This window comes from Pelodiscus sinensis, chromosome 8 (genome assembly GCF_052426305.1).
Source record: "Pelodiscus sinensis isolate ZL-2025 chromosome 8, ASM5242630v1, whole genome shotgun sequence".
Lineage (NCBI taxonomy): Eukaryota > Metazoa > Chordata > Testudines > Trionychidae > Pelodiscus > Pelodiscus sinensis.
Window position 1 is genome coordinate 26148603 of NC_143059.1, and position 24458 is coordinate 26173060.

The window sequence follows — 24458 nt, forward strand, 5'->3', positions numbered from 1 at the left end:
ACACATATATTAGAAGTAAGGGGAAGACAGACATTCATTACTCAATGAAGAGAGAAAAACATATCAGAAAACTTGGAAATGGCAGAGGCACTTCATGACTTCTTTGAATTGGTTTTCACCAAGAAGTTTGGTGTCAATTCGATGCCTAATATAGAGAATGTCAGTGAAAATGGGATAGGTTCAGAAATAAAATAGGAAAAGAACAAGTTAAAAATTACTTTAAAACGATAGATCTCTTCCAGTCACCAGGGCGTGATGAAATGCATCCTACAATATTGAAAGACCTGATTGAGGAAATATCTGAGAAATTAGCTATCATCTCTGAAAAGTCATGGAAAATGGGAAAGATTCCAGAAGACTGGAAAAGGGCAAATATAGGCTATGTCTAGACTGCAGGCTTCTTTCGAAAGAGGCTCTTTCGAAAGCATCTTTCGAAAGAGCCTCTTTCAAAAGATCGCGTCTAGACTGCAGGCGGATCTTTCGAAAGAGCAATCCGCTTTTTCGAAAGAGAGCACCCAGCGAGTCTGGATGCTCTCTTTCGAGGAAGCCCTATTTACATTGAAGAACGCCTTCTTTCAAAAGAGGAACTTTTGAAAGAAGGCGTTCTTCCTCGTGAAACGAGGTTTACCGCCATCAAAAGAAAAGCCGCGTTCTTTCGAAATAATTTCGAAAGAACGCGGCTTGAGTCTGGACGCAGGGGAAGTTTTTTCGGGAAAAGGCTACTTTTCCCGAAAAAACCCCTGAGTCTGGACACAGCCATAGTGTCTATCTATAGAAAGAGAAATAAGAACAACCCAGGAAACTTCAGCCCAGTCAGCTTAACTTCTGTGCCAAGAAAAATAAAGGAGCAAATAATTATAGAAACAAACATCTGAAAGATAATAAGGTGATCAATAAGGCAGCATAAATTTATAAAGAACAAATCATGTCAAACCAAACTGATAGCTTTCTTTGACAAGACAACAAACCTTGTGCATAAGGGGGAAGCAGTAGATGTGGTATAACTGAACTTTAGTAACACATTTGATATAGTCTCACATGACCTTCTTATCAATAAATTAGGGAAATATAACGTAGATGGAGCTACTGTAAGGTGAATGCATAAATGATTAGATGACCATTCTCAGAGAGTAGTTATCAGTGATTCACAGTCATGTTGGAAAGCCATGACAAGTGCAGTTCCACAGGTATCAGTTTTGTGACCAGTTCTTTTCAATATCTTCATCAACAATTTAGATATCGGCATAGAAACTATGCCTACAGAGTCTGAAGATGATACCAAGCTGGGAGGGGTTTCAACTGCTTTGGAGGATAGGGTCATTATTCAAAATGTCTTGGACAAACTGGAGAAATGGTCTGAGGTAAATAGGATGAAGATCAATAAGGACAAATGCAAAGTACTCCACTTAGGAAGGAACGATCAGTTGCATAGGCACAAAATGGGTAGTTACTGCCTAGAAAGCAGTACTGTAGAAAGGGGTCTAAGGGTCATAATGGACCACAAGCTAAATATGAGTGAAAAGAGTGACACTGTTAAAAAAAACCCATCATTCTGAGATGTATTAACAGGAGCCTTGTGAGCAAGATAAGTAAATTCTCTGCACTGATTAGGCCTAAACTGGGCTGCTGTGTTTAGTTCTGGACACCACATTTCAGGAAACATGTAGACAACGAGGAGAAGGCCCAGAGAACAGCAACAAAATTGATTAAAGTTCTAGAAAACATGAGCTATGAGGGAAGACTGAAAGAAATGGGTTTGTTTTGTCTGCAAAAGAGAAGGCTGAGAGGGGACATGATTGCAGCTTTCAACTACATAAATGCTTATTACCAGGAGGAGGAAAAATAATTCTACTTAACCTTTGATGATAGGGATAAGAAGCAATGAGTTTAAATTGCAGCAAAGGAGGTTTAGGTTGAACATTAGGAAAAACTTCCTAAGTGTCAGAGTGATTAAGCACTGGAATAAATGGCCTAGGGAAGCTGTGGAATCTCCATCACTGAAGATATTTAAGAGCCGGTTAAATAAAGATCTGTCAGGGATGGTCTAGATGGAGCTTGATCCTGATGTAAGAGCAGGGGACTAAATTTGATGACCTCCCAAGGTCCCTTCCAGTTCTAGTATTCTATGATTCTGTGATCTCTAATGAAAAATTTTATTGATGTGTTTGCCGTGTTACTATGCAGGCTAATATGTCTGTATATCAAATTTCAACCCCTGCCTTGCACTGTTTAATATTGGACAATGACTAGGTTATGTTAAACCTTTACCCTGTGTATTCCATCTAAATTAATACTATGGTTTTACCCAGAAATATTAACTTACAGAACAGCTAACCGTGGCCCTAGTATAATCAGAACTTTTGATTCAATGTCTGTTCTGTTTTACCTTTGCCTCACAGTGTTGGTGTTTCAGATTACTGTACCACACTAAGGCTACGTCTAGACTGGCCCCTATTCCGAAATAGCCATGCTAATTTCCAACTTTGGAATAGGGAAATCCGCGGGGGATTTAAATATCCCCCGCGGGATTTAAATAAACATGTCCGCCGCTTTTTTTCCGGCTTGGGGAAAAGCCGGAAAAGCGTCTAGACTGGCGTGATCCTCCGGAATAAAGCCCTTTTCCGGAGGATCTCTTATTCCTACCTGAAAGTAGGTAGGAATAAGAGATTCTCCCGAAAAGGGCTTTATTCCAGAGGATCTCGCCAGTCTGGACGCTTTTTTCCGGCTTTTCCCCAAGCCGGAAAAAAGCGGCGGACATGTTTATTTAAATCCCGCGGGGGATATTTAAATCCCCCGCGGATTTCCCTATTCCAAAGTTGGAAATTAGCATGGCTATTTCGGAATAGGGGCCAGTCTAGACATAGCCTAAGAGTATCATATAATCAGAGGGAAAAAAGTTGTTTATCATCATCAAATACACAACTTTAAGGTATAAACTATTAATTATTTTGGGCTAGACTATGGTCAAGTAGTTGCTCATAAGAAGCCCTTAGGATTCACTGATGTAATTGACAATCTGATCCTTAGGAAAATAAATCTAAGATGGTTACAGAGTATTTTATAAACTATAGGATAGTTTAAGTTAAGAAAGGAATAGAAATTGGATTTGGGGTCTAACTGTACAGGGAAATTTAAGTAGCCAGTGTGAGAAAGTTAGAGATAAATTAGAGACTGACTGATTTGGAGAAGTAAGAGTTAGCAAGAACATGAATCAGAGTTGTGTTATTATGTTTTGATTATAACTGGTTTGAACTAGATTTGTAATTAGTATGTTTAAATACTGTGATTGTTTTGTTTAAAAGGTCTTTATATTGATAGTATGAACATTGGTGTAGATGAGAATTTAAATACTGTGTAATGTAAAGAGCAAAAAAAGTAGGTGGCAGAAATATAATTATGGTAAATGGCGTCTTAATGTTAATTAGTATTGTAACTGATTGCAAAATGAAGAGCCTTGCTTAACAGCAGGAGAACTCCAATTAACAAGAGAAGGGTACCGTTAGGTTCCAGGCCTATAAGGCTGCACATCACTTAGTTGTCAGTCAACTGATCACTCATTGATAAACTAAATATAATTGGAATATTTTGTAAGTGGTAACAGCATATCAGTTTGCTAAACTCATAACTTCTCTTTTAAATACAGTTTTGTTTTATCATTCAAAGTGTTGCTTACCAGTCCTCTTCTGCTAAATGTTTGTGTAATCAACCTAGCGACTCAAACTTGAAAAATATGTTGGATTTTATTGCACTTAAATCTGTTTAGCAACTTAATATTAATTGGAAACATATTAAGATGAAGGTTTCAAAGGATTACAAGGAAGAAGAGTTGGGGGTGGGGGGAAGAGCCAAAAGAATATTTATTACATTGCCTTATCTCAAAGTTTCTTTGCAATTACATTGGTTTTCAAACTGGTATTTGAACAAATTCTGACTTGAAGCAGCAAACAGAGTCTATTGCTCGGAAAAGAAAAAAAATATCCATTACCAAAGAAAACTATGAAAAAGAATAACCAAAATCAGTGCTGTTTTTCTATGTCCAGGATCTGGCCCTGCAAGCCACAAGTTGCAACACAGTTTTTCTGAGTCAATCAGACCCCCAGGAAAGCACTTGTTTATCAGAAGAGAAAGAGGGTGCTTTTCAGCTGATGTAATTAAATTAATCAATATCTTGTTATGTGCGAAAAAATATTACCGTAGTCTCCTGGATGATCAGCCATGTTTATAATTGATTTTGAGCATCCACCCTGTTTCTCCATGAATCAGATGTGCTAAGTCATGTTAGTTAAACGTGATCCCATCCTTCACTGTGCTGCCTATGTAAACAACCAGGTGAAAACCATTAGTATAAAAAAGGCATAAGAGACCAGATGGTGAAAAAGGTCCATTTATTTACTGTTATTTAATAAGTGGTTTCCTACTGACCTCTCTTTGGTAAAGCTGTATTCACATTAATGGCTGTGTCTAGACTGGCAAGTTTTTCCGCAAAAGCACCTGCTTTTGCGGAAAAACTTGCCAGCTGTCTACAGTGGCCGCTTGAATTTCCGCAAGAACACTGACTTCCTACTGTCTGAAATCAGTGCTTCTTGCGGAAATGCTGCTCCCGTTCGGGCAAAAGCCCTCTTGCGCAAATACAACGCGGTATTGTTTTGCGCAAAAAAGCCCCGATCGCGAAAATGGTGATTGAGACTTTCTTGCGCAAAACCACATCTAGATTGGCACGGACGCTTTTCCGCAAAAAGTACTTTTGCGGAAAAGCGTCCGTGCCAATCTAGACGCTCTTTTCCGTAAATGCTTTTAACAGAAAACTTTTCCGTTAAAAGCATTTGCGGAAATTCATGCCAGTCTAGACGTAGCCATTAAGTAAGCCATTTATAACAACATGTTCAACCCTTAAAAAAAATACATTTGTAGAGGTTGTAATTAATCTATAATTCATTATAATGAATTACATGCAGATATAGTTATTATACTATTTAAACTATTTATAATGCATAATGGTAAAATGTCTAATTGTTCGTTCTGCTGACACATTGCAAATGACGGTACCTATTCATACATTTATATATCCTATCTGTAGAATGTTTTGTAAATATACAATTAATATTCTCTGTGTATAGATCACTGGACTTGGATACAGGAGACCAGTGTTCTATTCCCAGCTCTGCCACTAACCAGGTAGGTGATCTTGAATAAATCATCTCAATCCCTTAATCATTTCCCCTCCTTGTGTTTCAATTTCCCCATTTGTAAAAATGGATGATAATCATGCTGATTTGTCCTTTGTAAAGTACCTTGAACTCTGCTGATGACAAGCTCTATATAGGAGCTAGGGTTTTACATTAATTATTTATTATTATCATCATTATTTCTAAAGTATCCTTAATATTTAGCATTTCAGTCCTTAAGATGTAGTGTTGGAAATTTCCCTTTGACCTTTATTAACTTTTCCTGATGTTTTTTAGTTGAAGACACAGGTGAAAAAGTGTATCTACTCCCTGCAGTTACTGTGCAAAGGAAACATTGAGGGCTTGTCTACACTATGGAAATCAACCCTCTGGAGACTGATCTTCTTGCATTCGATTTAGCGGGTCTAGTGTAGACCCCCCAAATCAATGCTGAAGGCAGCCCCCATTGGTGTCCTGTACTCCATATTCTGTGAAGAGTAAGGGAAGCTGATGGGAGCATGTTCTCTTGTTGGCCTCCATGAGTGTATACACTGTGGAGGCTCAGCTTAAGTAAGCCAAATTCAGCTACACATTCTGTATAGCTGGATGGCATACTTTAAGGTGACCTGCTTAGTCCAGTGTAGACCAGGCCACAGTGAGTGGTAGTTACAGAATTTTTTTCAAAGGGCGCATTTACACTGCACCGTAGCTCAAAATAAGATATACCATTTGAGCTATGCAAATTGGTATCTTATTTCAATCTTATTTTGAAATAGCTTATATTATGCAGACACCACTAAATTTCAAAATAATCCACTACTCTGAAATGTCCCTTACTCCTCGTGGAATGAAGATTACAGGGACATCAGAATAGCGAGCCCTTATATTTCAAAATAATAGGCTTGCTGTGAAGACTCAGGATAGCTATTTCGGGGTACTGTGATATCCCGAGATAGCATTGCAGTGTAAACGTAGCCAAAGTATGAAATAAAATATATTATTATATCTCAGGAAGTTAATATTTAATCTTAATTTAGTTCAAAGGTTAATAAAACATTCTGATTAGGGCTTGCCCACTCACTGGCTGTGTCTAGACTGCATCCCTTTTTCGTAAAAGGGATGCAAATTAGACATATCGCAATTGCAAATGAAGTGGGGATTTAAATCTCCCCCGCTTCATTAGCATAAAAATGGCTGCTGCTTTTTTCTGGCTCGGAGCTTTGCCGGAAAAAAGCACCAGTCGAGACACGGATCTTTCGGAAAATAAAGCCTTTTCCGAAAGATCCCTTATTCCTCATTTTAAGAAGGAATAAGGGATCTTTCGGAAAAGGCTTTATTTTCCAAAAGAACCGCGTCTAGACTGGCACTTTTTTCCGGCAAAGCTCTGAGACGGAAAAAAGCAGCAGCTATTTTTATGCTAATGAAGCGGGGGAGATTTAAATCCCCGCTTCATTTGCAATTGCAATATGTCTAATTTGTATCCCTTTTACGAAAAAGGGATGCAGTCTAGACACAGCCACTATGTATATGGTATATCACTACACTAGGAAGGGTTAAAATGGTCGTGAAATGAAAATCCCATTGTCAGAGCTGGGTGAGTAAAGGAGAGCTAATTATTTCATAACTGAGGTTAGCTTACAGAAAGCAACCATTTTTGAATATGCATTTATATATTTAGATATTGTAATTCAGTCTTAATCTTCTCATGTTAAATAGAGTTGTTATATTGCAAACACTAATCAAACCTAATTGTTTAGCAATTCCTGCCTACAGCTTCCATTAGTGGAAAATTTTAGAAATTGTAGTGTTTTTACAGCATTTTGAATACAGGGATAATATTTGTTATAATAACATGATTTTCAAAATAAAAGTTTCAAATGTAATCTGCCAGGCTAAATCTGCAGTACCCAGTTATTTCAAAATAATAACTCCAAAAATAATTATTTCAAAATAAGCTTATTCCTCTTCACAAGCAGGAGTTATTTCAAAATAACAAGCCCATTATTTTGAAACAACAGGCTTGGTAGTGTGGATGATCATCTTGTTATTTTGAAATAAGGGGAGTTATTTTGAAATAACTCCAGGTTTAGACAATGTGCCCAGAGAATAGCCTGCATGCTTACATTTCTGTCATATACATTTTATTAGAAGATTTACCCAGTGTTCCCTGGGTAAATTAATTTTAGGTTTTCTTCATTTAAAGCATTGCTCTGGGGTGGGGTTAGGAATGAGGGGTTAAGTATGTAGGCTGCTCCAGGGAGGAGTTGGGGGGCACTCCCACCCAGTCCCTTTTATGTGCTTGGTGAGTCTCTTTTTCTGTATGGGTTTATGCATCCCCATACACATGGGAGGAGAAGGTTTAGCTCCCCTCTTCTCCTGAACAACCAAACCCTTAGCTTGACTTAAGTTATAAGAGGAAGCTGCATACCAAATATGGTTGTCCCTAGCTCTTACCATGTTGAAAGAGTTCTTGACTAAACAGACAGATGGACATACTCACTGACAAACTACTCAAATATACAGTACAGGTTGAACCTCTCTAGTCTGGAACCCTTGGGACCTGACCGGTTCCGAATGAGAGTATTTTCTGGACCACAGGAAGTCAATATTGTGCTGTTAGAGAACATTTAGGGGTAAATTAAAGCTAAATAGCAATAGAAAACACTGAGAGCCAGGACTGGCGGCTGTAAACAAACTTTATGGGACCACTGGAAACTTGGCCATACCTATATTCCTTCACTTTCAGTCATCAACAGTTCTCTAGAAGAAAGGGTTCAGATATCTCCCATTATTCAGGAACCATTTGGCATTTCCTCATGATGAGGAATTCTAGGACACTATTCACTGTGATGTGTTTTGCAGGACACTTTACCTTCTTTATTATTATTGTATTTATGCTTAGTATTACAGTAAAATATACAGGTCCCAAATCAATTCGGCGGGCCCACTTTGCTGGCTCTGTACAAACAGACCATCAGAGATATCCTTTTGTGAATATTTGTTCAGAGACTAATTTCAGCAGCATGAACATGTCTCAGCAATTTCAATGTATTCAAAGTGTTCATGCCATCAAATGTATGCCTTTGAAAAAGCAGCACATTTAGCAATGGGGAAATCATTAGAAAAACAACTGGTTAGCAATTAGAAAATACTCAAAGGAGGATTACTAGTAATAATAGAATTTCATTATGCAAAAAAAAAAAAAAAAAAGCATTGGCTGAATATCAGAAAAAGATCCTAATGGTAAATTCTGTTAGACTGTGTAATAGTTTCCTAAGGGAAGCTGTGAAAGCCCAATATTTTGTATTATTTTAAAAAGACTGCCTCTTAAAAATATCCTTTAGGGGAAACAACTCAGGCTGATGAATGTGCTGTTTTATAAATAAAGCTATATATACACACACAAATTACAGACATAAAAGATGCATATGCTATTTTATAAATAGCTATATTTGAGAGATACAAGACTTAATGAATTTGCTTTTATACTCTGAGTTGTGGTTTTCTTGCTTCTTCGAGGTTTTTCTGTGGTCTGGAGGTTTGTCCCAGCACAAATCACTTTCAAACAAATGATAGGTGCATAAACAGATGAATCCAACTATCTAGTCCATGATCTTTAGAGCTATCCTTATGATCACACTTCCCTAAGTCCTAGCCTACACTAGGGAGATATTTCAAAATAACTCCCCTTAATTCAAAATAACAAACAGAGCATCCATGCTACCAAGCCTGTTATTTCAGAATAATGGCCAGGTTATTTCGAAATAATAATAACTCCTGCTTTTCAGGAGGAATAATGCTTATTTTTTAATTGTTATTTTGAAATATCATGAGTGTGCGCACTCAGCTTCTATTTTGAAATAACTGGCCTCCAGAAGCCTCTCACAGCTGGGCTTGTGGCCACTCTGGCCACACCTGACATCTCCACTGCTCCCCTTTTCCTGCAGAGCCTTTAAGCAACAGGCTGCAAAAAAAGGGCTTGTGGCACATGCAGATCTCTGCCCCACTGCAGCAGCACAGGAACCAAGGCCGACCCCAGTGCTCCCTGTGAGCCCCACACAGCTGCCAGCACTCTCAGCTGCCCCTGGTCAGGAATGCAGAAGAGCACCAGCTTGGATTGATGCAGAGATTCTTGATCTCATTGAGATCTGGTTCACCTGTGTCTATATATTAGACACCATTATATTATCAAACAACATTATTAAACTGTATAAAGATACAGAGTCAATGTTCAACCAAGAGAGTTTGCCTTTCTGAGCTTATGTAACATGTGTCCCACCTGGTGACTGTAAGGTGACTTACATTTCTAGAAAAATATCCTTCAGACATAGTGAGTCTGGCAAATCTTATAGTTGTTTATCTTTTGTTCCCTTACAATGCACTTATGCAATAAAGACTGATTACGGAGATTAATGAAAATGTCACCATTTGTAGCTTGAAGCTCAATTTAGTAATAGAAGAATTAGGCTTTGTTTGATGAATGACATCAAGGGGCCAAACTTTGCATTTTATACATTTTGGTCTCAATCCTGCAAAATACTCTGCACTTGAGTTTTAATGCAGCAAATCCTGTACTTAATTTTAAGCACCCAAGCATCCGTTTTAGTTCAGTGGGATTAATCATGTGCTCAAAATTATGGACATGCTTAAATTGTTTGCTGGTCTATCACCAAACTAATAAGCATCCTTGCAAGGATTGAGTCTTTGCTACGAAGCATGTCGGCAGGATTTAAATAAAACATGCAGGCACTTTCCAGAGTCAGAAAAATGGATGGGCAAATACCATGTTTAGCATTCCATGGCTGTTTATGAGTTCTAAACAGAATACTTAAAATAATGCTCACGTATATTAAATAAGCAACCACATGCTGTATTCTATAATTATATGGATATACTAATAGACTCATTGTGAGGGAAGAAGCCAGAAATATTTTTATTGTTAACAAATATCTTACCAGTGCCCTCAGGGGAGACTCAACATGCCCCCTGCCCCATGGGGGTGCCCACCCATGCTGATTGGTTCCATGCCCAGCACCCCACAGGCTGGCTCTGTCAATTGTATAGGATAAAGGCATACAAAGAGCCACATTTCATGGGGGAAGACCAGATTTCACTCTCCATGATGCATTTTTCATGACTTGTAAATTTGGTAGGACCCTATTCATAGCAGCAGCAGCATCTTCATACTCCGCATTGACAAACATAAATTCAAATTTGTCCAATGAAAGTTTGTATAACATTGCTCATGTCCATAAAAATTCTAAAACAAGACATATTTATAACTCAGAGGAATTGCTTTGCCTTTTAATCTTCAGCACCATTCTCCTGCTAATCAGCCTGGTCCAGATGCATAATCTTGGAAACAACACGAGGGTGATGGTCTCACCCATCATTTTTTGATCACTACAACATTATTTTCTTTTAGACAAATGCCCCTGTCATATCCATTCAAGGTGCTGCTGTAAAAATCATTTTCCTAGACTGTTGTTTTGAGTATGCTGCCCTTCTTTTTGTACCCCTACTCTGGCTCCACCTTCTCTATCGTATTAAAAATAAGAGACTGATCCTCATTCTCAGGGCACAGAGAGAAAACTGTTGCTTGCCATTTTAACCAGACTGACCATTCTCTCAATGACCTTAAAACATGCATATTGCTTCAAAGAGATTTTAACTCCAGACTTCAAAGAGAAGCCTCAGAACTGTCATTCATGCTTAAATATGACACTTTGTGTACAAGTCTTAACAAAGATACTAATTATCTCACCAATTACAAAGATAGCTTCCCCAATTATCACCCCTAATGTCATTACCTCACTGACACTAACCTTCCTCCCTCACCCCTCCTCTATTCTTAAACCTGATTTGTCATTTTTATGTGTTCACTTTTTTTTATTGTATCCTGTGGTATATATGGTTGTGCCAATTTTCTTCCACATATTGATCTGATGAAGTGGGTCTGGCCCATGAAAGCTCATCACCTAATAAACCATCTTGTTAGTCTTTAAAGTGCTGCATAGTCCTGTCTTTTGTTTCAGCTACACCAGACTAACACGGCTGCATCTCTATCACTAGAGGATCCATGGCTTTGTTCTGGCAAGTCCTAGCACAAATTAAGCCCTGGCTGAGACCATTGCCTATCATGCTGTCTGATATTGCCTCATTGTTTTTTTGAACAGCCACCATCAGTCTGCATCCACCTGTTTCTTGTTTTAAATGTAGAAATGTAAGGTCTCTGAGACAGGGACCATCTTTCTGTTCTATGTTTATACAGCGCTTAGCACAGTGAGGTCCTGGTACAAGACTAGGGCTCCAAGTCCTATGGTCTATTGTAATACAAATTCATAAATAAATAATAAAAACCAAACTATGATGCAAAAATAGGACAAACCAGGAAATATGAAGCCAAAAAGCTACTGACAGTATTGACTGCATGCTTACAGAGGTAAGGATGACAACTGGACATATGCCATGCATACCTGAAGAACTCTGTGTGCCTCCAAAGCTATTCTGGCTGACCAACAAAAGTTGGTCCAATAAAAGAAGAACTCATTGTGGATCAAAGCTTGTTTGTCTTAGACACCCTGTGTCTCTAACTGGAAATCTCTCACATGTGAAACAGAAGAATAGCAACGACACTTCCAACCCCCAGTCTTGCATCTCATGCCTCAGGAGGAAGTTCCTCACAACCACAGAGCATTTAGGAACTAAGAACATGTCCTTGACATGATTAACATTCTTTTGTCTTTATCGTGTCCTCAGAGACAACACTACAAGATTTTACTAAGCCCTTCTCAGATGTTTAAAGTTACCTGAAATATTGTAATAATCTGACATATTACTTGCTGTACATGATTGTTTGCTTTGTTTTATAAATCAACAAACATTTTTGGGAATAATTTACTGTGCCAAAGCAGTTTAAATTTAATATTTACCTGTATGGGCTGATATCCCATATTAAGCCACAATCCTAAAAGGTGTTGAACATCCTCAATCCCATTGATTTAAATGCATGTTGAAGAGACTCAGTACTTTCCAGTAGACACCAAGCACTTTATAAAAAGATTGCTTAAAATGCAGTTTCAGTCTGAGTAAATACACTGTACCAGCCTTGCTCTGCCCCAGCAGCCTGCTTTTTTTTTCAGAATTAAACATTTTATTTATTTTTAAAGTATGCTTAATGCCCTTGCAATTGTGAAAATACATCTTTTTAATGTGAAGCAATGTACTGCTGTCTTACGGAGTCTACAGACAACCACAGACAATAGCACGCCATAGAGTTCTCCACATTGTGTTTTGGAACTGGGCTGGTGCAGATGAGGGCTATGTCTACACTGCCCCCGTTTTGCGCAAAAAATATGCAAATGAGATGAAGCATGGAATATTGCAGCAGATCATTTGCATAATTAATGACTCCATTTTTGCACAAAAAACACTTCTTGTGCAAGAGCTGTTCTTCCTGAAAAAAATGTGGAAGAACGGCTCTTGCGCAAAAGCCTCTTGCACAAAAACCAAGCCTAGTTAATTATGCAAATGAGGTGTGGCGATATTCCACACTTTGCCTCATTTGCATATTTTTGTGCAAAACAGGGGCAGTGTAGACATAGCCTCAGAGAAGACAAAAGTTTCTTAAATTCTTTTTCTACTTGATCCCTAGTGAGTTAACCAGCTCAAGAGCTGGCCCAATATACATCCTTTTGAATCCAAATATATTGTTAAAAATGACGATTCATGCCATTCCACTTAGGTCTAGAGGCACATAAATAAGTTTTTAAATTCAAGACATACAGGACAGATTATTTCCCCCCCCTCCCCCCGTACTTCACAGGGAACTATGACAGGGTGTATAAACCCTGCACGAGATTGAAAGGAGTTAATTTGGGCTCACCTGCTTCCCTCTCCCAGTCTTCTGAACCTGCAAGTTACATCAAGAGTGGAGTCAAATTTCAGAAAGGGAAGAAGATCACTTCAATGGCATGCAAGTCTGAGAGGACAGATTGCTAATCTCCCCAGTGTCAAGGGATAGGCCTGTTGAAAGGCAGAGCCTGCTCACTTGCTTTATAGATGATTTATCCCCAAAATGAATGTCAGTTGGATTATACACTTTCTAATGGCTATCCAGAAAACACTGAGCCAAACTGTGGCTGAGCCAACACCCCTCCACAGGAAGAGAGTCCAATAACTCATCTAGGTCATGTTGTTTTATTTCCTTTTTCTGTTTGTTTCTGTTTTATCCTGATCTTTTTGTTGCTTTTGTTGTTTTGTTCCTTCAGAGTGCTGAGCTCCAGAGGAACTTGGTTCAAGATGCCATCTCTGGCCCTGTGCTACTGATAACCCCAATATGCATGGCCTAAACCTGAGTGGGTATCTAACCCAAAGTCTATTTATTTCTTATTGCTTATGAGTAGCTCTCATTAATATCAAGTCTTGCATTCAGCTCTGAAACTGGTTTCCATTTGAATAGCTTTCTATCAGAGCCAGGTTTAGAAAAGTTCTGATAGATAAGCTACTGTGCTTACTGTATTTGTTCTTTTGCACTATTATTTATTAAAATGTTCTCCACAAAGATTCAATTTCTTTGCTCTATATGTATTGTTTCACCTTTCCTGAGATTTGCAAATGTTTGGATAAATTCATTAATCTAGTCACAAACTTTTATTTGTAGTTTCTGTATTCTTTGCAGTATTATGGAGGTTCTGAGCTACATTAGCTTAACTCCTCATGGAAGCATAATAGATATTCATATGCCTCTTAAAGCAACACTATAGTAAGGACCAGTGTATCTACAATAAAAGCAATGATTTAATGAAACTGGTTTCTAAATCAGTGTAGTTGGCTTACATGAACACTCTCAAATCAGTTTAAGAGAGGCTAATTTTGACGTTGCTTAATTCAGTTACCTGTGTTTTAATCCAAGCTCAGCCCTTGATCTGCTATGTAACCTTGGAAATGTCACTTCACTTCTCTGTGCCTGTTTTCCCTTCCATCATTTATCTACCTTGTCTCTTTAGATAGCACAAGAGACTCTCAGCTGGAAGCTGGAAGTGCTACCAGAATGCAAACAGACTTGGAATTCCATTTCCTGCTGGCTGACTCAGCATGGAGCACTTTCATGGCATCTTCCCAGCTTATAAAGTGGGCTGGGGGAGCGGCCAGGGCTATCTGGCTATCTCCCTAAACTCTCTCCTGCTTGGACCATTATGAATCTTTTGGATCTTATCAGTATGTGGAGAGAGGAGTCTGTGCAGTTATAGCTGCAAGCGACCCATAGGAACTGGGACACATATGGCCCCAGTTCCCAATCCTTGTGTGAGAAGTGGTATGATTGGGATACTCCACAGTGCACAGCAAAGACAAAGGAGTCTGATGCCATCATACCATACGGAGATGGAGGCAAACTGTTGTTCTGGCGCTACACCTGAGACATATTGTTTTTAGAAAAAAACTTGACGCAATCGTGGAGAGGGACCTGACCTCCACTGCCAAGAACCCTGCAGATACTACTGATGGTACTGAGTCAGTAGAAAGAGGTCTTATCCCAGAGGATAAAATTATACATGAGGAGGCACAGCTAGATGAGGGTGCAGGACTCTCAATGGCTGACAATCAACAACTCTTCTCAATTCTCAAAGCTAATGGTGAGTCTCAGCAGCAGCTCAACACGGAGCATGAAGCAAGGAAAGAGATGCAATGTAAGTGGCTCTTCCTTGGGGAGGAGGGTCAGTCACAGAAACAAAGGAGGGTGGCTGTATTTCTGTAAGCTGGCTTAGCCCTGCATAGCTACATATTATGTCCAAGCAGGGTGTTGATGCACACCAACATGTAAATTGAATTCTGTAGAGAAACACTCTGGAAACTTTGCCTGAGATACTCCCTAATTTTTTCACAAAGACTCCATGGCAGTGCCATCATCACTCCCACCCCTCCCCGCCCATGGTATGATGCTTTCCCATACCATTCTTCAATTAATGCTGCAGGAACCAAGGAATGGGGCATCCCCTGCTGGCATCAAGAAGTAGAGTCCAGGTTTCCCTACTTACCCTGATGAATCAGAAATCAGAAAGAGTAACATCAGCCTGTGGACACGTGGACCATCATTAGAATTATTCCCATTCAAACCTGCTGCACAGGACAGGACTTTTCCTTTATTACCCTATGCACCTCCCTAATTCCCCCTGTCCACTTCTCCAACAATCACCACAGAGCCTGCAGAGATGTCTGTTTTGCTCAAGCGTCTGTGGGAAAGTGGCAGCTTGTGACAAAAGGTGCTTTTGAGTGAAATGTTTCAACCTTGCGTAGGAATTTTACAGTCCCTCTTTTGTTACATTCTGTGTTGCAGGAGACCTTGACAACTCAGAAAACTTTTTCCACTGACAGACTGCATCAGCTGAGGAGGAGACTGAGGAGAAATAGGGACAAAACTGTGAGGGAGGTGTCAACCCATTCCTCAATGCAAGCTCAGAGAAGGGAGGAGATATGGGAGAGAAAGATGAAAGATAGAAAAGATGCCACGGACAGTAAGATAAAGGTCACCGGGGACCAAACTGAGATGCTAAAGTGTTTAATCAAGATTCAGAATGAACACAAATGGCATTGACCTCCTTTTTAACAGATACAAAATTCTCTGTCCAGTAACCCACTGCACTCTACTCTATCACAGCTGAGACTATGACAACTGGACCTGCAAGTTGTGAGGCTTTCCTCTACCCCTAACCCTCCCTCTCCAGCAAACATTCGCTCTAGCTGACGTGTGACCATCATTTGAAGTGATCGGTAAAGGCAAACATTTAACAGTACAATAACTTTATCTTTTGTTCCACAACCCATGCCAATTGCACAGGACTAGGTTGAAGGCTATCACATCCCTTGCTTTCTCAGGAACGTATTACTCAGGATGAGTAGTGCAATGTAGCAGGAAAGCAACCCCAAAAGAAAGACATTTTAGAACCCTTCATTGTCAAAGTGGTTCCTCAAAGCCTCCCCGATGTTAATGACAGCCCTGTTGGCTCCTCTTACAGCCCTAGGCTACGTCTACACTGGCCCCTTTTCCGGAAGGGGCATGTTAATTTCAGAGATCCTAATAGGGAAATCTGCGGGGGATTTAAATATCCCCTGCGGCATTTAAATAAAAATGTCCGCCGCTTTTTTCCAGCTTTTAGAAAAGCAGGAAAAGAGCGTCTACACTGGCCCCGATTCTCCGGAAAAAGCGCCCTTTTCCGGAGGATCTTATTCCTACTTCAACTCCCAGCCATTTAGTGCTTAACCAACTTAATGCTCCATGCAGAGACCAATGGGCAGTCAGTCATGGACAGGTGTCATGTGAGCCCCGAAAGAGCTGCTGTTTAGTAAGTTGCAAATTCTGCCATAAATTCAGCCTCTGAATAGCTGTCAAGTGTAGCCTCACCTGGAGTGCATTGCAATAATATAATCCTGATGTGATAAAAACATGCATAATAGTAGCAAGGTCCACACCTGAAAGATAAAGTCATAACCCCCTAGCTAGACAGAAGATAAAAGGCTCACTGAGTCATTGCTGTAATATGATCGTGCTGAATCCAGGTATGTTGTTACTCATCAAAGGTTAGAAACCCCAAGCTGAGTGAGAAAGGTTATTGGCCTATAAGAAGTTAAGTTCTTTAATATACAATATCACTGTCTGCTGTATTTACTTGCCAATTTGATTTAGCTCAATTAATGTTCTACATTCAAAGGAAATTCAACTGAAGATCATCTAAAACCTTACTGCTCATATTTAAGAAGAATATGCTCCGACTAAAATGGAAACTATGTGAAAACATCCATTGATATTTTAATTATCTCTTCCAATTCCCATCTCAGAAGTTCTGCTGAGTAACTATATACACAGCTGGATCCTTCACCTTTACAAGTCCAAATATCTGTCTAATACATGCAATTATATCTACTAGTCAGAATTCTTCAGTCTCTTGACAAGAGAAGCACTAAGATATAGTGAAGAGCAGGAGATGCTTTAATTAAATTCCAAATATGGAAGAGAAAAAGCATGAGACATCAGATGTTCTGCACAAAACAAAACACTCATCATTTTGTGGTTGAATAATAGCAGTGATATACATGATGAAAGATTGCAGACCACATCTTTGTGTTCTTTTACTGTGATGGGAGCAAGTGTATGGCCATTGCATTTGATCTAAGCCAGATGGAGAATCCACGCCGCAAATGGCATCCCACTTCTGTAGGACCCAGTTCTAGCTACCTTTGTAACTCATTTACATCAGCAAAGGAGGATATAGGAGTCCACAGCACAAAGTGGAATCTGGCCCAATGTTTTTCATTATCTTTATCTTGGAAACTTTCTTACCAATAAGCCCAGTCTTGCACATCCTTGTTCATCTTAGTAGATTTTCACTTATTTTCAATAGACATCCTCGCATAAATAAGGGCTACTCATGTGACAAAGGTTTGTAATGGTGGGCATGTGATTGATAAACTGTATTTTCTTTCAATTAACAATGAGGAAAGGAAAACTGACTTCTGTGAAATGTAGGTATTGATGCTAATAGTAATAATAAAAGAAGATCCCTCCACTTCAGAGTCCCACTGAAACTAAAGGGGATATAAAAATAGCTGCTGCCATCTCACTGTTGCTGCATCAGGAGAAGTAATTAATGCAAATCATTATAGTCCATTGACATGAGTCCATACACTGTAAGCTGGAGATGGAATGCATTCCATGGAACTAAACACCCACTTCTACACTGGCAGCTTCTTGCTCAAGAACTCTTTTGCAGAAGAGTTCTTGTGGAAAAACTCGTCCACAAGAGAGCGTCTACACTGGCATGTGCTTTTGTGCAAGAGCATCAATGGCAGTGTAGACGCTCTCTTCCTCAAGAAAGCTCTGATTGCCATTTTAACCATAGGGGCTTCTTGCACAAGAAATTCATGTTGCCTGTCTACACTGGCATCTTCTGGAAGATCTCTTGTGCAAGAAGCTTCATCCTGAGAAGGAGCATCAGAGTTCTCGCTCAAGAAGCCCTGATTTTCTACAGTACAATGTCCGTTTACTTGCGCAAGAACATGCGGCCAGTGTAGACAGGCGGCATATTTTTGCACAAGAGCTGCTGTTTTCGCACAAGAACGCACCAGTGTAGACACTGTAGGGCCCATAAGAATGTACTTTTGCCCTTCTGTAAGGTGGAAGTCTTTGTGGAAGCTATAATGGAAATACCTGCTCGGTGTGCAGTAGTGGTCAAATAACAAAACAAAGTATTAGGATATATATCAAATATGGGATGGAAAATATTGCTGAAATATATCATAATTCTACTATATTAACAAGAAAGTACTCCCTCACTGGAGAATACTATATTCAAGTTCTGCATCTCTACACTCAGAATAGGATTAAACATTTTTAGGGATAATGGGAATGTCTATATTTTGTACTGCACTAATGCAGATATTTTGTCATTCACCATGCAGTCTAGCATGTGGCATTGTATTAGGGGGTCCGTGCCCGTCGGGTATTCGAGCCCTCGGGCCCCCGTCCCGCGGGGGCTCGAGCCCCACAGTAACCAGTCTTCCCGCTTTCGCGGCGGGGGTGGGGGGGTCCTAGTGGTAGGTTACACACTTGGTCACAATGCCGCCGGTCTTCTGACTGAGCACTCCCTCTGCTACTGAAGGAGAGGGAAAGGGGGGCCCGGGCCCACCCTCACTCACGGGCCCCAGCCCAGGGCCCTAAGGACACGGAACTAGCGAGTACCGGTCCGGCTGACAGGGCTCCTGCCGCAACTTGTCAGCCCGCAAGCTCGAACGAGCTCTGCCCTGGGCTGCTTCCTTTCCCTCCCCAAGTGGCCCTCCTCCTCGGGGCAGTCACCTTGGGTTCGTCCGACAGGCTGGCGGTCGGAGCTCCGCACCCACACCCCTTCGCGCCGGGGCTGGTCCTGTTACCCGTCTGGCCACCGGGTCTGGACTCTCAGGGGGAGGGGCGTTTTAGCCGCCGCTCGCCTCTCTTCACCCCGCTGTCCTCCCCTCCGAGTTCGCCACCGCTCACTCCTTCCCCCCCCCTTTGGGCGGAAGGGCTCCACTTTTAAAGCTCCCGCCGGGTTTCCCTTTCCCCTGCACGTCATCGGGCGGGCGTTAGCACCGCCCATCCGGCCCCCTGATTGGCTGGCAGCCCCGTCAATCAAGGCGGGAGGGCACCGCCCCCGCTCCCTCCTGATTGGTGGGCCGCCCTGTCTATCTGGGCGGAGGAACGCCGCCTGCGCTACCTCCCCCCCCCCCCCCGCGCCGTCTGCCACCGCGCGGCCGCTTATCGGCTGAGCGACCCGCTTCCCTGGTCCTGGCGCGGCGTGGGTGCACGCCGCGCACCCCTGGTAGACCCCCCCCTTTGCGGCTAAAAAGGCCTGTCCTGCCGCGTCCGAGGGACGGGCGGGGGTCGCCCCGTCACAGGCATATGGACAGGACGACTTCCATGGGCTTTCATACCTGGGACCTGGAGCTCGCCTGGACCAGCATTGTCCTCACTTTCCTATTGTTTGCCTTTATGATCTCTATCTTGGTTTTAGTTGTTTCTGTCTGCTGTATAATTAATTTTGCTAAGTGTAAGTCAACTAAGGTGGTGGGGTATAATTGGTTAGGTAATTCTGTTACAGTATGTTATGATTGGTTAGTAAAATTATACTAAAACAATTGGTTAAAGTATAGCTAAGAAGGATTCAAGTTTCACTATATAAACTGGGGTCCAAGAAGGAGGAGAAAAAAGGAAAAGGGGAAGGGAAAGAAGAAAGGAACAGCAAGAAGGAGGGACAACCTGGAAGAAGAATACACCTCCAAGACCCAACCTAAGACCAGAGCTACCTGGACTTCTCTGCACAACCATGACATGCAACAGCTAGGATCCCGAGAGATTGACCTTGCCTGGCCAACTGGGGAAGTCTGCCTGCCTTCATCAGGCTTGGAGAGCATGACACTGTGTGCTTAGCATGGATATTCTGCTTGCTTGGTAATTGTCAATAAATAGAGAATAAGAATATTAATGTGTAAGGTTTTTTCAGTTGCAAAATATCCACATCATCTGTATCTTCTGCCAAACTGCAGCAACAGTATCATATATTATTATTATTATTCAGGAGATGAATTACCAAACAAAATGTATGCATTTTTAGATTAAAAGCACTTAAGCTATTCAAAGGCAGAACACCGTATCTGTGTATATCACTCTGAGTATTCACACCTATTCCAAAGAGATTTTAGGCTGATTGAAAGGTTTTCCTCTTTTATATGATACTAACACCTTATTTTTTTCTGCTTTGTTCTTTGCCAATGCTGCTGAAAATCACTGCATTTTTAATCAACTAAATCTGTTAATTTGAATGAAAAAGTCACCTTGTGGTGGTTTGTTTATGTGTACTTTACATCTAATATGCTACTGGTTGACAAATGCAACACAGCTACTATCTAATTAATTTCCTGGAGAGTCCAGCAGTATTGTTTATAAAAAAATCTCTGTATATCATTAATCAAGGTGTTGTTCTGAGATGCATGTAAATACTTTAAACTAAAAAAAAAACTTTTAAAGAAAATACCGTACTTTTATTAGATCTACAATAGAGAACTTTAATTTTATTAGATGACTTACCATGATGTTTATTTTTCAGTACCAGGAAAAAATAATTTAAATTTCAACAGTGTGCTAATTTGGAACTATTAATTCTTACAACAGGAAATTGAACTCTTCGTGCATGCTCAAATAAGTACAACAATTTCTCTGAGCATAGAATTATTTGAGATGCTAAAACAATTTAGAAATTAATCCCTTGGGGACAATATGTAATATCTATTATAAATACACCCAAATATATACTTACACGCTGTTCATTTACACCTACACTCAGAAAAAAACAAGTTTATTCTATATTAAAATCCTTTTTTAATCCTAATCTTTTAAATAAGAATCTTGCTTATGTCTCTTCACATAAACTATTTACCAAGTAATTCACTTATCTGAATATCTTTGATGTTCCCAGAACAGTTTGAGTAAATGGGGCAATACTGCGTATATAGTACATGAATCCAATACAAATATTATATTTCTTGCTTTAGTCATGTTTAAGTAGTAAGGTTTACAAGGTCACACTGATGTTTCAAGTTATTTATTGCAATAAGTTATCTTTGTAAAATGTTCTGCTATTGTCTTCAAGTCTGGATGTCTTTGTGAATGGGTAACTATAAAAGATAGTACCATATACACTGGAAATCAGAAAACAAACAAACACTGTTTTTTGAAAAACACTGAGCTTTCATAACTGTTGTAAATTAACATGTGTCGCTCATTATGTGTGTGCACCACATGCAGAGTTGCTGGAAATTTTTCCCTTCGTGGTATCTCTCGGAGTAGCTGTCGTGCCTCCTGGATTTGTGTATGTGTGTACCAGTATAAGGAGTACCCCATCTCAGCACCCTGTCTGTTCTCTCTCTCCAATAATTCTGACAGAGGGGTAGGATGGTGAGTCATAGTATGGATATGAACAGCAAGAGCTGCTCTAAGAACAATAGCTATGAAAGGTTAGTAACCATGATGTCAGGGACAATGAGATGAGGTTTGGGTGAAGCAACTGGCAGTGGACTTATGAAATCAAGTTCAGTTGGCATGGGAGCATGAACAGAGCTGCCACTTAGAAGACCTGAAACATGCCAAACAAAGCTGAAGCTATCAGGATAACCCTCATCTAGTCCTGCTTAATCATTAGGAGGACCTTGTGAATCAAGGGGAATGTGATAGGAAGGCTACAATAGATGGTCTGCCCACAACACAGCAAGAAGGCATCAGTGAGGGCGCTCCTGCTGAGCTTGCACAGTGAACTGATGGTAAAAGCAGCAAGGAATCTTGTGGCACTTTAAAGGCCTAACAGATATATGGATGGTATTTGATGTTCTGTCTGGTTGTCAAACAGAGGCCTTCATTTCTGGTGAGAGGATAAGGCCATGCTGATGTGACCCAACAGTGCAGTCTGGGCTTTCAGGAGATTTGATGACCCAAGTTGAATGGTGAGTTTCATGCAGGAGTCCCACAGTCAGAGTGTCCCTTGGTCCAAGACTGAAGATCAAGCTCTTCCCTGCTTGTTGATGTAAAACACTGAAGCCAGATTGTCCATTAGGATGTGTACTGCTTTACCTGAAATCTGCAGAAGAAAAACCTAGCAAGCCAAGCCTATTGACCTAAGTTACCAGACATTTGTATGCAAGAAAAATTCTTCCTAACACCAGTCACCCTGAATCCCAAGATTGTCAAGATGGGCTCTCCAGCCCAAGTTTGATGCATTTGAAACCAAGGTTACTGAACTTGCTATTGGAGTCAGGGTCCAGTGCTGGATGGGACAAAACAGTGGCTCATCTCTCAGACACCATTAAGTCGGAGAAGCAGGAAGGTGGCCCTGGTACCAGGGGAAATCCCAACAGTTTCTATTACTGCCTCGGCAGCAGTCAGTGGGTTGGTGGCCAAGCACCACTTGCGGAGCTAATACTGCCATCCAGTAACTTGCTACTTCTTCAGGAGGATGAAAGAGTCCAGCTTAGATTCTGAAAAGCTGCTTCCCTTGGAACGCATGTTGACACACTACTAACATCTGCCTCCAGGTGATGCTGGGGAGCTGTTACTGACAATGGGTCAGAGACCTTTGCAATGGGACCATGGAAAGTTTCCTATAGTTAGTACCATGATGTAGTTCACTCCTCGATCCCGTCTCTCGCTGGTAGCCTTAGCAAGCTAAAGAGCTATGGGGATGAGGGAATTATTAAGGACATCATGTCCTGAAAAGCCTCTGGAGTTGAAGGGGCCAGCTTCCAGAACTCAGAGGTGAGGCCTGGACCAAATTCAGTGCTTAAGGTGGACTTGCCAAAGCCAACAGTGGCTCTTGGGAGGATGAATAGTCTGGTATGGGTCTCGCTATGCCAGCCAATCCCCACTTGATCCTTTTCTGAACCAGAAAGTACCCTCTCTTGAGATTCTATTTTTTTGTTTCTTCCTTGGCATGAAGGATGAAGAACCATGCTGTGAGGAGCACAGTGTCAGTGGAACATTTTGCACAGAAGCCAAAGTGCTTGGCACCAATTCAGAGATGCTCTCAGATGCTCAACTCAAACGTCTGAGAGCTGCTTTCACGAGTAAGGCCTTCACAAACATGTTTCTATTTTTTTGAGTGTGCAGTCTGAAGCTCCTGCAAATCTGATGCTTCTTTTTAAAGAGAGTTTCCCCAGGATAGGGTACATCTACACAGCACACTTACTTTGAAATAAGAATTTTTTCCCCTGAAATAGCTTATTTCGAAATAGAACATCTAACTATAGGGAAGTTATTATCCAAGGCAGGCTTCCCTAATGCAGACACGCGAGCTTGATTTAGAGCCCCAGGATTACTTTGAATGGCACTGGGGAGGAGCTATTTTGAAATAGCAGCAGTGGAGTGTCCACATGTGTTATTCCTCATGGAATGAGGTTTATAGAAGTCAGATAAGACGTTCGTTATTTTGAAAATATTTCAAAATAACGGAACTGCTGTTTAGATGCTCACATTGTTATTTCAAAATAACATCAGTTATTTTGAAATAACTGTGCTGTGTAGAGGCACCGCTAGGTTCCAGGTCTGTAACAGGGATGGGCTTGCCACAGGAGGTGCATGGCTTGAAGTTCAGAGTCCAGAGCATGCCCAACCCGTGGTTGAAAGTCCCACAATGACAGGGGCCAGTATTCACAAAATATACACTAACACTAGCCAAGAACTATATACACTAACTACTATGCAAAGTCCAAGTCTCTGAAAAAGATAACTTCAAACAACAAGCAGGATCAGTCGAAGCAACTGTGTCAGCTCATAAGAAGGAACTGAGAAAGTGCAGAGAAATCTGTGCCCCTCATACCAGCACATACCTACTCAGCTCTAAGGGGCATTTCAGCCAGTCCTATTGACAGTACTAAAAGAAAAATCTCCAGCAGCTATTGAACATGGTGTGTGCACACATCTAGCATGGAAGGGACATGAGCAAACATGCGAAGAAGGAACTTGGATTTTTTTAATACTCAAAATTAAAGACATGTTGGAATCAGAGAAGTTGTAATTTTTGCCAATAATTTTCCCTGGTACCATGTACGAAAGTTAGGATTTTGGCACTGATTATTTTTAAATAAATCTACATTTGAAGAAAAAGGAAAATAAATGATGTACGGGTTGGGTTTTGCAGGAAGGCACATGTGTGTATGTGAGAATGCAAAGTTTTAAACAAGAATTTGAAAACTGATGAAAATTTAAAAAAATGTGTAGGG

The 24458-nt window shown here is 40.6% G+C and overlaps 1 protein-coding gene across 5 annotated transcripts in view; it reads right to left on the reverse strand.

Moving 5' to 3' along the window:
* Positions 1-24458, reverse strand: part of CTNNA3 (catenin alpha 3) — a 1028503-nt gene that overhangs the window by 428161 nt on the left and 575884 nt on the right. The window lies entirely within an intron of this gene.